The 12,828-nt window shown below is 34.0% G+C and overlaps 1 long non-coding RNA gene across 1 annotated transcript in view; it reads right to left on the bottom strand.

Annotated features, from left to right (window-relative positions):
* Positions 1 to 219: 219 nt before the first annotated feature.
* Positions 220 to 12,828, bottom strand: part of LOC148043274 (uncharacterized) — a 73,302-nt gene continuing 60,693 nt past the window's right edge. Inside the window, exons 3-4 of the long non-coding RNA XR_015698189.1 lie at positions 2,065 to 2,331; positions 220 to 349 (exon numbers count right to left, since the gene is read on the bottom strand). This is a non-coding gene — a long non-coding RNA (uncharacterized LOC148043274). The remainder of the gene's footprint in view (positions 350 to 2,064; positions 2,332 to 12,828) is intronic.

Raw genomic sequence — 12,828 nt, 5'->3', positions numbered from 1 at the left:
CTTCAATTAATCTCATGTAATCTCAGTTTAATTGGAAAAGATGTATGTATGTATGTATGTATTCATCCATCCATCCATTCATTCATTCATTCATTTATAGACCCATCCATCTCATCCAATGTAACTCTGAGCAATAAACAAAAATCAATAATAACAAAAAAGTATACAGTATTTTATTAATACATATCATAAAACCCAGAAGATAGGGATTATGAAAACGGCCACCTCAACAATGGAGCCATCTGAAAAGAACTCCAGTTCCCTGTGAGACCAAGGCCTGACAACATAGCCAAGATTTAAGGGATTTCTTTGGGGAAAGTAATCTGGCTATTATCCAGAAGCCTGTTATCTGAAAAAAAAAGAGGAGGAAGAGATTGTTGAAAAAAGAGAGAGAAAATGAGTAAGAACAAAATGAGGATGGGTATCCTTGAGCACTTTCGATTCCACCCACCATTTTCCTTGGTGATTCTCAAGTCATTTTTCTTGCGACAATATCTTCCTCTAACAGATGGATAGATACTCTTTCTTAGCAATGTTTTACAGAAAAAAGAAATTATATAGCATCCATTTTAAACTTCTATCTCAGTCCTAAAATCCTGAAGCAGATGTATCTATATACAGTTCATAGACAATATCTCCCGTTCTAATAATCTAAAATATTTACATCCAGGTTTAAAAACATATCCAAGAGCAGAGATAAATTGGACTTAATAAAATGAACTGTCATACTATGGTGTGATGCTGCATCATAGACTTTCAATTGTTCTAATAACCATTGTCTATTATGCACTTTCTTAGACAGGCAGGCAGGCAGACAAGCAGAAACTTTATTTCAGTCATTGACCAATAAAAATACATTCAGTAAAACAATCAAAACACCAATGATTTTTGGCAACCATTTGGGGGTAAAACTTACAGTATATATAATGTAGCAGAGACCTACTTTTAGAGAAATAGATTTCATTGTCTAACAATGCAAATAAAAATTATCAGAGTACCCCAAAAATTTAGATTAGAAAAGGGCAATCAACTGATGGCAAATGTTCCTATAGAATTGACAGTGCAAAATAATAAGAGCTGTAGTTTTTATAGCACCTGTGTCAGTATTAAATTTCATAAAGGGTTTTCCTATACTTCCCTTCCAAAACAGCTGTGGAGAGAACATTAAATCAGGCTAAGTACTTAATTACAGAAAAAAATATTGTTAAAAAACTATAATTTATTCCTCATATTATATCACACAAATTCTTTTAGATCTATGTAACTGATCTTGGAATATACTAATAAAGCTTTATCGTATCAACTGACTTATTTAATGTTTGAAAAGGAAACATCAGTTGTTGTTTTATAAATGAAAACTGCATATCATTGGACTAAATTGTTGGATGTTCTATCAGTAGGATTTCAGATTATTCTGCTTTGTTTCTTAAATATCAAAACAGCACAGTGCTTCAGCCAAAGTGAATAGATTTATTAACAATAGCTAAAATTGTATGAAAAGTTATTGGAAGAGAATTCATGCACAGCTTGTTTAAAAATTGATACAACATATTGCTGTAATATCTAAATGATATTATAATCAGGAAACTTTTGGAACAATAATTTCTAGGACATAGTGAAACTCGGTATGCATGTGCAAACACATGCAAATAAACACTCCTTACTAAAAAATAATTTCATTTGATTTCAATAAATTGTCAAATTTATTGCCGCTGGCAATAGTTTTCACTGAAAATGCTCTGAAAAACAAAAGTACATTTCCTACAATCTGCGTGTTGAATATTGGATATTGCTTCTGATGATGATAGTCATTTTTCTGTGTTCATTCAAGGAAGACAAACCCAGCAGTTCATTCAGGCACCTTTATTAGTCTTGTCTATTGTGTTTTGTTAAAGATTTGTTTTGTTATCTGCCTTTCATCGAAGGAAATACTGCATCTATTCAGGTTTTCTCTGCTAGGACAAAGGATGTTTGCTTTTAACAGCTCTAACAGAAGCAATTGTCTAGATATTTGATTACTTTCACTGAACCTCTAGCACAGAATGAAAAATAAAATATGCTTACCTTCCTCCAGCCTTGTGAATTGGCCATCAAATTTTAAGTTAACTCCTTCATGTACAAAATGTATGGATTATTTTCTCCAACCTACAAATGATTCATTGCTGAAGGCCCTGCAATGAACTCTTCAACTCCAGCATTCACACTGTGGATTATAGCATGTGACTCCTGGATAGCCTTCAAGTTAAGTTTAGCTTTTGCCCATCTTTTCTCCTTTTCAGAAACAAAGGTCTCTCCCATCCACAAATGGAGACATTAAGTATTTTTTTTCCCCTAAAGCAAAAAAAAAAAAAATGACAACAACAAAGAAGAGATGCTCAGTAGAGAATATAGAATGAGTTGGTCGAAGTCAAATTCCTAACTATTGTTGCTGATAAAATATCCTGAATTTATTAACCTCATTTAGGGAGATCAGAGGACCTGTATTTCCTTGTTTCCTGAAATATATGAATAAACCCATTTTCTCTTGCCGTGCCTGTGCTTTGGAAAACCCTCCCCCCATCCGAAATTCAGATAATTGGTATGCTGAAAATACAAATGACTGTTTGATAAATACTGAAAATACAGTTATTTAGAAGCAAATTTCAGATATGAATTATCTCCATCAACTTATTGTGTAATTAGTTTTTTCTCGTTACTACAAAAGTTTTCATGTATTTTTATTTGATTTTTTAAAATCATTATTAATTAAAAAAAACAACTATCCATTTGCTATGAACAGTTGAATGTCTTTTTGACTGCACTCTAACAAGTCTTTTAATTGCCGTAAGCAGAAATCAAATGAAATATTTAGCAAAAATACTTTAGATACAAAAATAGCATGTAATATGCAACAGTAATAAAACAAACTTTCAAGAGATTAATATCCTGAAAGATCAGCCCTTGAAAATCCTACTCGTTTTTAAATTGGGAAAAATGAAACACTTAAATTGAACTATGCCCCAATTTATTAAGTATGTTGAGAAATACTGTAAGGAACCAGCCACATCACTTTCATTAACAATTCTTATTCAGAAATGTGTGATTTGACCTAAATTCTAACCTGGATAGAATTGTAAATTATTCTATAAACAAGCCATATTTTTCGGTCACTGTATATTTTGAACTCATACTTTCATTTTTATGCGTTTACAGTTCATATGATTTTTTTCTAATAGGATAACCTACAGTATTTGTAAAAAATATTTTTATGTTTATTCTAAACAGATTAAAAAATTAAATTCCATACTATATAGTAAATTTTCATGTTTATGTATTTGTCCATAAACACGTATGAACATATGACACATGTATTATATTTTCAACTGAATTTGCTGTCAAATTAATCAATACAGCAATACAACTATATTTATATTTGGGTTCCTTAAAATCAAATACTAATGATGGTTCCATTGATTTAAATGGGAACTAAATTCAACAAAAATATGTTTAATTTAATTTGTAACCTTATTTTAAAATTTAAAATGCAAAACATATTCTCTGCAGATTATGAACCAAATAAGGATATTAGATAATGTTTATTGAATTATATTGTATTGTACTGTATTATATTTATTATATTCATTATGTTATGTTTTATTGTTATTATGATTACTTGTAATACATTATTTAATAAATATAAATATTGTTATTATTCAAATATTATTATTCAAACCCCCAATTTGAAATAAAGACTGTACTATTTTTAAAAAGTAAATAATGCTGCCTGTTTTAGAGGCAGAACAAAGTATGAATATTGCATTGCTGTTCTATATTCATGCAAAGTAATATCCTGAGCTAAAAATGCTTTGAGAATATATTTCCACTCATAATCAATTTATGATCTGAGAAGAAGAAATATGGAAACAACCTTAGTACTGACAACTTTTATTAAGTTCAGTAGGTGCCCTACTGATTGTTCTGTTATTGTTTGAATCCCAAAACAGGGAGCTGCAAACAGTAAGCTTCTTGTCTTATTTCTGAATATGTTCTGAGAAATGATAAACATGTGCAGATATTTGAGAGCTGAAAGTGAATCTATATTTTATCTCTATCATTTTTCCCCAGTACTTTACACAAAAGCAGCAGTATGTTCTTACGCTAATTTGCAAGTTTAATCATACAGGCACTGTTGACCCAGCAATGATTTCTGCTTTTGTATAAAGTAATGGTCCCATGATTGTTTATTATACTGCTGGGCAGTATAATAATTTAGTAAATGAACTAAGGATGACATCAGACTCACACCTTCCCTCTCAGTCTTCCGTTTCCCCATTCCTAGCTTTTTCCAAACCGATTTTCATTGAGATAGTATGAAAGATTTTCAGAGAGACTCAGCAAGTGAACCAAATTGAACATAATTTTAATTGTCAATAATCAGTAGGTTGCATAATCTGATACATGTCTTTCAGTGACTCCGACGGTTGGGGGTGGAAAGAAGAATAAGAATCCTTTTCAAGTTTCCGAAACCTTCTGTAATATTCTGGTTTTTTAAAAAAAATTACAATTATTATAGGAGACAATAGCTTTTCACTGGCAGAAATTGAAATATTGATTGGATTGTTCAATTAATAATAAAATATAAATTAAGTCATGGTCTTTGGAAAGTTTTATATCCTTACATGCTGCTTATTAATATGGTTTAGTGCTGTATAATTTTGAACTGCTGATTTTGTGCCTCAAATAACTTTGTGAGTTATTTATAATGCTTGTAATTAGCTAGATTAGAAATACAATGAATCAGTCAAAACATGTCAGCTACTGATACTTTTTTCAGGAAGGAAGATTCTTTAAACTCAGACCTATTTCCTCTCCCATCCCCAGATGCCTCTGAACTTAGATTCATGCAAGATAATGATTTAATTATATCTTATATTTCTAAAGAGACTTACAATTCCTTGTTCCTTTAAGTTGTTCCTGTTAAAAATGTTGTTCAACATCTAAATGCAATTCCTCTGACTTTCCAATTTTTTTTTGAAGTTATTGCATGAGTTAAGTGATTTAAAACTCAATATTAGTTTTCTTTTTTTTTTCAAACCCAAACCATCAATATTCAGTGATATACAGTAGTTATACATAAAGGGGGCAGATAGTTTTGTTCATGTCTCCAAATGACTATTAATATGTTAATATTTGATACTCTAGCATTTTTTGTCTTGCGAAAGAGTCACCTACATGATTATGTTATTCTTACTCTTATTATTTTAAATTCTCGTGAGAGAGTGAAGAATTGCTGCTACTCTTTTAATTTCTGCCGCTCATCTTTCATTTCTCCTCAATTCCCTTAGAACTTCTTGACCTTAACAAACCCAAATGGAAAGCAGCTCATGGCATCTTCCCTTGAGATTTAACTGAAGCTGGGAAACCAGGAAGTCTACTTATCCAGAGAGATTTGAAAAACAGATCTAATAAGCTTTCCTTCTCTTTGTTCACTTCACAACAGAACTGAGTACAGAACCACATATCCATTTAGGAGAATTTCAATTAAAAAAATATAGCTTTTGAGTAAAGCAATTTTGAAAGCAAGCTCTGAGTCTAAAATAAGAATGTTGGGATGCATAAGACATAAGACATGCCAAGGCAATATTCATATTCTGAAAACAATTCTCCTTGAAAAAGAATCAAATTAATTAGATATTTACACAGAAGCTTCCTCAGCATTGCGAGGACACTTAAAGCCTTGTAGAAAATATTATTTATGCTATTTTAAGGATCCAGCTGATGCTATGGTGGAGAACCTCAATCAGAAGAGAACAAAAAAATAATAATTTGGCATATAATATCATCTGAAGTTCCTTAATTACCTGAACATGAGATAACTGGGGACATAGAAGGGTGCCTTAAACAGGACTAGTTCCTTATGGTTTCAGGCACGTTTCCCCCCCCAGTCTTATTTGTGGATGCCAAGAACTTGAAACTATAGGCTCTGTGGCTGAACCACCACTGGTTATGTTAGCCAATATTAGCAGCAGTATTCTCACAAGCCATAACAATTGTGACCATAAACATAAATGACTATCAATCTGCAATGAATAGAGTCCTGTTCTGTAACACATGAAATGACTCAATGTTTAAAGGATAATCAGTTCGGCTGAATATAATGTAGAAAAGTGTACATAGTGTAGGTTAACATTTAATTTTTACAGCATAGCACTGACTAAATAATATTGCATATTTTTGCCAGATTCAGAGCTATGCTCATTTGCTTTCATGTGTTTAGCAAATAGGACAGAAAAGGAAAGGAATTTAACCATTATCTTATTTATCTGACATTGTCATGTATACTTTATCTTTTAATTCCTAGCCATATGCTCTGCTGGAACATCTGTCAATATATGGGCTTTAAAATACATACATGCACAACCTCATGGTTTTTTTTTCTTTTTAGATACCTAGTTTCCAGCAGAATTTCAGATCATCCACAAGCTGTAGATTCTGGTTTGATCACCATATTTTTATTTCGTAACCTGTTTTAATTTTGTTCCAATCGCATTCCAGTATTTATACAATGGTTTACATTTTTGCAATTATAGAAGATTTCAGCTAGTGTTTTATGCATCTTACATTTTCAATTGTCTTCCACTGTTTACCCTATCAACATTACCATCATTGTTATACTATTGTGATCTTATATAGCATAAAGGAAAAAGTCGCAGAACAAAGGACAGCAGAAAGAGTATTCCTTGTGTTATGGACTTAATCTTGAAAATACCGATTGCGATGTCATTTAATAATTCACTACAGTGGGCTACAGAAAAGTAATATGGAATTCTTTACACATTCAGGCACTCTTTATGTGATTAATGACACCAAGCCTGTCTTGTAAAATTTGTAATCTTGTTGCCTGAATCACAAGTTATGTGAACATATGCCGATAAAAGAAGGGCCACTTCCCTTTCCAACTGCATATGGAAGTTATTTCCAGTCTTTTATGAGACAGAAACAGTATATTTGGGAATCACATGTCCAGAAATAATTTCAGGATGATCCAAGAACTGTAAGTGAACAAGCAAGAATTTTTTAATTGTATTGTGATACCAAATCTCCAACTTAGTATCCTATATGGATTTTGTAATCAAAACATTTGTTGAGCCATAATTTAGGGTTTTGCATATGAATAAGGCTTAGAACAATATCTATTGCCAGATTATCCAATGAACCTTTTCCCTACCAAGGTGGCCAAGCACATTAGGGGCACCAATAGTGGCTACAGGGAAGATGCATCTCCTATTGCAGTTTGTTTTCATGAATGATTTTACCTAATGATGAAATGAGGTGGAGAAATTTCCCTTTGTTGTCCCCACTCAGAGAACACCTTTGAATCCTAGATGATCCAAAATTTTGTCACATCTCACATCCCGCAAGAATGATGAGAGCAGGTGAATTGGAAGTAACCTTTCTTGAACCTCGACAAAATAGGAGTCAGAACTAGCTTTTGCTAGATGAACCTGTGTCCTCTTTTTCTCATTGAAGAGATGAATAGAAAACCCAAGAGTGGCTCCAGGGTTTGGGAAGGGGGCTGCTCAGTGTCCCTAAAACCCAGATACACCAGACCTTTAACTGCTCCATAGAATGGAATGGAATGGAATGGAATGGAATGGAATGGAATAGAATAGAATAGAATAGAATAGAATAGAATAGAATAGAATAGAATAGAATAGAATAGAATAGAATAGAATAGAATAGAATAGAATAGAATAGAATAGAATTCTTTATTGGCCAAGTGTGATTGGACACACAAAGAATTTGTCTTTGGTGCATGTGCTCTCGGTGTACATAAAAAGACACGTTACATTCATCAAGAATCATAAGGTACAGCACTTAATGATAATCATATGGTAGGTATCATATCATAAGGATACCAGCAACAAATTTACAGTCCTGCAGTCATAAGTGGGAGGAGATGAGCGATAGGAATGCTGAGAAGACTAAAAGTAATAGTAACACAGGCTTAGTGAACAGTTTGACAGTAGTGAGGGAATTATTTGTTTAGCAGAGTGATGGCATTCAGAAAAAAAGTATCATATAAATATGATTATTTATTTATTTATTTATTTATTTATTTATTTATTTATTTGTCTTGTATGCCACCCACTCCCGGAGGACTCCGGGCGGCTCACAAAAGACAAGGGAAAGGGGGAATGAGACAAAGACAACATATTAAAAACAAAACCAACATTCACAATTTCCGTGGAGGTAGATGTTTCTCAGCTCCCCTCAGCCTGCTGGAATAGCCAGGACTTGGTGGCTTTGCGGAAGGCCGGGAGAGTAGTAAGGGTCCGGATCTCAACAGGGAGCTCATTCCAGAGGGCCGGAGCTGTAACAGAGAAGGCTCTCCCCCGGGGAGTTGCCAGCCGACATTGGCTGGCAGATGGAATCCGGAGGAGACCTAACCTGTGCAATCTAATTGGTCTGAGAGAGGTAATCGGCAGGAGGTGGTCTCTCAGGTACCCAGGTCAGTTATGAGTATAGAAAGCCAAATATTTCTAAACAAAGGTTATACATTCCTGTCATCTAGAAATTTCATCATGTGTTACTGTTTTAATTTTTAATTAGGAATCTGTGGGCTCTACTGGAGAAACCATCATAACTCCACCACAAAATTTATGTTTCCAAAATAATTTTAGCTTCAGAAAGATACACTGGCTTGTAAAATCGGGTTCACTACTCCGAAAAGCCAGGTTCCAATTTGGCATTTAGTTACTTTGACAGACTTCCCACTGACATCCAGAACAGCTTAGCTGAACAAAAGCTGCCAGTTTGAGTCTCCACTTCACCCCTGCAGCTCAGTAGGGAGTATTTTAATTCGGCGTCTCCTTTGCTAATTGAACAAACAGAAACTCATAATGAGGCATAGGCAAGATGAGTGTAGTACACTTACAAGGACACTATTCATTTTTTAAAGAGGACTACATTTTGAAATCCCATTGCCCTGATGTTCTCCACCCCCACTCCGTCCCAATCTACTCAAAACAGTTGGCCTATGTAATTGTTCTCCCATCCCCTTTGGATGCTATTAAATAGGGCATGGCAGCGGGGCTGAACTTTTCCTCCTCTTCAGAATTCCAGAATTATTCTGACTGACACACCGTGTTATGGCACTATATTATCCTCCTTTCTAGTACTAATTTCATGCACCAGAACACAGGGTGAGCCCGGGCTCTGTGGTTGCTCAGTATGGTAGGTCAAGGTGGCAGAATTTAATCTTGCAAAGCTCACCCAATCAAGGCCTACCAGCTGCTGTGTCTAAGTAAATCAGATAACAGTAAGAGATCTAAAGAGGGAAAGAGACAGGAGTGAGTGAGACTGTTCCATCTGCTTAAGCCCACCCCACCAATTCTGAAGTACGTTGATAATGCAACAATATTAAAACATAATTAAAGCCAGTTGATCCTATCATTTTGGGGGTTCTTTTTTCTTATTATGGCTCCCCCCTTTCTTCTCTTCTCTGTGTTTTTTTAAACACACATACACAGATTGCTTGTAAGACATAGTAGGGACTAGAAGGAAGTTCAAATTCAGGTCAGCAGGCATTGTAAGAGAACTAAGACTTCTATATCTTTGGCTTAAATTAGAAGAACATTAAAAATCAATGTACTGCGATGTGAAATCACAGATTGGAGTGTGATACAGAAGCAATAAGTAGAGAAAAGCACTGGATGATGTTTCTCATAGCTTGGGGGATTTCTGAAAACAGAAGTTAGAAGGACAGCTTGCTTGTTTTTTTAATTTTTAAAAAGATATCATTTAGAGGTTGCACTACATGATTATAAAATGTTGCACTTTGCATTATACATTCAAAATGTATGTGAAGTTTAGCATTTTTACTCCTTTTAAGAATGACCAACTTGCTAATTTGGTTGCTATAAAAGAGTATTAGAAAGTGATACACCTGAGTTTAGTATTTCTGCTTTCTAAGATTTAGGAACAAAACTAAAAATTATTTAACCATATTACATACACTGGGCTGGGACCATTTATAAAGCTGAAATGTTCAAAGAAATCTATGTCTTTCACGCTATAATTAAAGTGTTAGCATCATTAATTAATGTACTATTTCAAAATGCATCAGATATTTCTTTACATCAAAAGACAAGATATCTACTTAATCAGAGAACAACTAATGCAAAGTCATAAACACTATAAATGGCCAGTGGTAATAAAATCTCAACATTTTTAAAAAAATCTAACCACATTGCCGAAGAATGTCAGAAAGTCAGTATGATATAGCAAGAGACTGTTGAAAATTTTCAAAGTTACATAGAGGAGAATTTTAAAAAAGAAAAAAAAACTTCTAGTAAGTTAATTTAAAAGAATGTGTTCTGGATTGTTTTATCAAGAAGGCTGACATTTTGGAGGTATAACCCTGCCACATTAGGAAAAAAAAATGCTAGCTATAAAAATGGCATTTAATGCTGTTCATATTTGTCACGAGCAAGCTAATGATGAGAAATTTAAGAACATAGCTGACAGTCTGCCCTTCAGTCATACAGTGAATGCCAACTATATATTCCCAGTAACAATAGCACACCAAATCCTTCCAGAGTAATTTATTCCAATTCTTAATGTCAGGCATTAAAGTTTCTAAGGCTGCAGAGTTACATCCACTTACCTAGGAATAAGCTAGATTGAATTCAGAGGGCTTTTCTTTTGAGAAAGCAAGTCTAGAATTCAGGTAAAAGAAGCATTATGATTATAGCATGTTAGTGTAAAATTACATTTCCCCAGAAATTGGCACTGTGAGGGATAAATCTACCCTTCCATTCCTCTAGAAAGCCTCTTAAACTATACATAAAATAATGCTCTACCTATCTACTATCTATTTTTCTATCTGTTATGTTTGAATGGAAAAGATGCTAAAATGAACCTGTCTGCCTTTTCTCACCTGAAATGAGACTTTAGATACAACATTGCAAAAGCTAATTTTTTTCATGCGTGAATGATAGTATCACATTTATCTCTTTGTACATCATTTGGGAGAGTTAAGTCTGTCAGAGCACAAATGTCACATTGTCCCACCTTATATAGGATGTTTCTTATCAAATGCCACCAAAACTGTTATCTGAAAGGGTTTATTGAGCAATCAGTAATTATTCATTATTGACTTAGTTATTAGGCACGATATTTTCCTGGGAAGCAGATTACAACATCTTGTGCAGTTTTCCAGGTTCTTCTTATCATTTGTTCCAAATGACAGGAAAAAAGAGCTATTAAGGAAACAACATCAAATAGTTTCTGAGTGGTTGTTTTAGAAGCTGTTTATTTAAAAGTACTTCTAGTATCCAATTTGTCTTCCATGACATAGACTGCATTCTTTTAATACTGCTTGATGGGGGAGGGGGACCTTTTTCCTGCATGTGGGAAAAAAGTATAGTTTCATGTTATTAAATAACTTTAATATCGTAAACAATTTAGATGAGAGAATAGAAGGAAAACTCATCAAATTTGCAGATGACACCAAGCTAGCAGGAATAGCCCCATAAGATAAGCTCAAAATGCAGATGGATTTCAATAGGCTTGAACACTGGGTCCTATCTAACAAAATGTAATTAAATGAAGAAAAAGGTTAGGCTTTACACTTAGGCCAGGAAAACCAAATGTACAGGCACAGACTAGGTGAAACTTGACTCAACAGCAGTAACTGCAAGACATATTGTGGAGTCCTATTTGACTTAAATCACTTAAATAGGAGACAGCAATTTTCTGCAGCTGTCAAAAATGCCCATACGATCTTAGGTTACCATCTTAACAGAGGGCTAGAATCGAGATCACGAGAAGTGAAACTACTGCTTTAAAATGCCTTGGTAAGATCACACTTGGAATACTGTATCCATTTTTGATCATGTCAAAGAAAGGATGTTGAGACTCTAGAAAGAGTACAAAAAAGAGTGAAAAGTTGATTGGGGGGCTGAAGGTTAAAACATATGAAGAATTTGCAGGAATTGGGTATGTATGGTACAGTGAAAAAAGAAGAACTAGGAGACATATGATTATGATAACAGTGTTCCAATATTTGAGGGGCTGCCACAAAAAAAGATGGAGTCAATCAATTGTTCAAAGCTCCAGAAGGCAAGGCAAGAAGATGAATGGAAACTGAACTAAGAGAGAAATAACATAGAACTAAGGAGAAACTTCCTGACAGTAAGAAGAATGAACCAGTGGAGCACTGAACAATCATTTGTCGAAAATGATATAGAATATCCTGCTTCAGTCGGGGATTGGACTAGAATACCTACAAGGTCCCTTCCAGTTCTACTATTCAGTTATTCATTTGGAGGGTGAATTATGGCAGCTTATGATAAACTTATTCATAAAAAAACTTAAAAAGATGAATGTATACTAATACCAGCACCAAACCAAAATAGATAGCAAAGGTGAAAAGCAGGAAAAGGGAAATAATCCTTCCACGTAGTCTTCCCCTACAAACTTTTCTTCCATCCCTTCCACCCATACCATATTGTTGAGCAACCTAGATTCAAACACTGCTTCATTTTTAAGTTATTTATTACTGCTTATCAGTTATATCCTCCTTTTAAATAAAATAAAAGAAGACAGACTTCAGCATGCAGCTAGTCCCAACCTGTAATAAAATTCAAATCAATATGTTAAAAAGACAGGTACATGGGCTCTTTCATTTGATTCAACAGTGACCCCAGGAATGTCTCAAAAATTGCTTGGCAGTAGTACAAAGTAGGTGCACCTGCAAATAACAGAAGTTTAATTTGTTCAAAACCAATACTGGGCAAAGAAAAAAAGAAACCTCTGGCAGAAAAAAAGTGAAATTATGTATGA

This window comes from Thamnophis sirtalis, unplaced genomic scaffold, assembly GCF_051295495.1.
Source record: "Thamnophis sirtalis isolate CommonGarterSnake01/CBP01778 unplaced genomic scaffold, rThaSir2_p1.2 scaffold_12, whole genome shotgun sequence".
In the NCBI taxonomy this organism is placed as follows: domain Eukaryota; kingdom Metazoa; phylum Chordata; class Lepidosauria; order Squamata; family Natricidae; genus Thamnophis; species Thamnophis sirtalis.
Note: the sequence above shows the minus strand (reverse complement) of the source record. Positions and strands in the feature narration are given on the sequence as shown.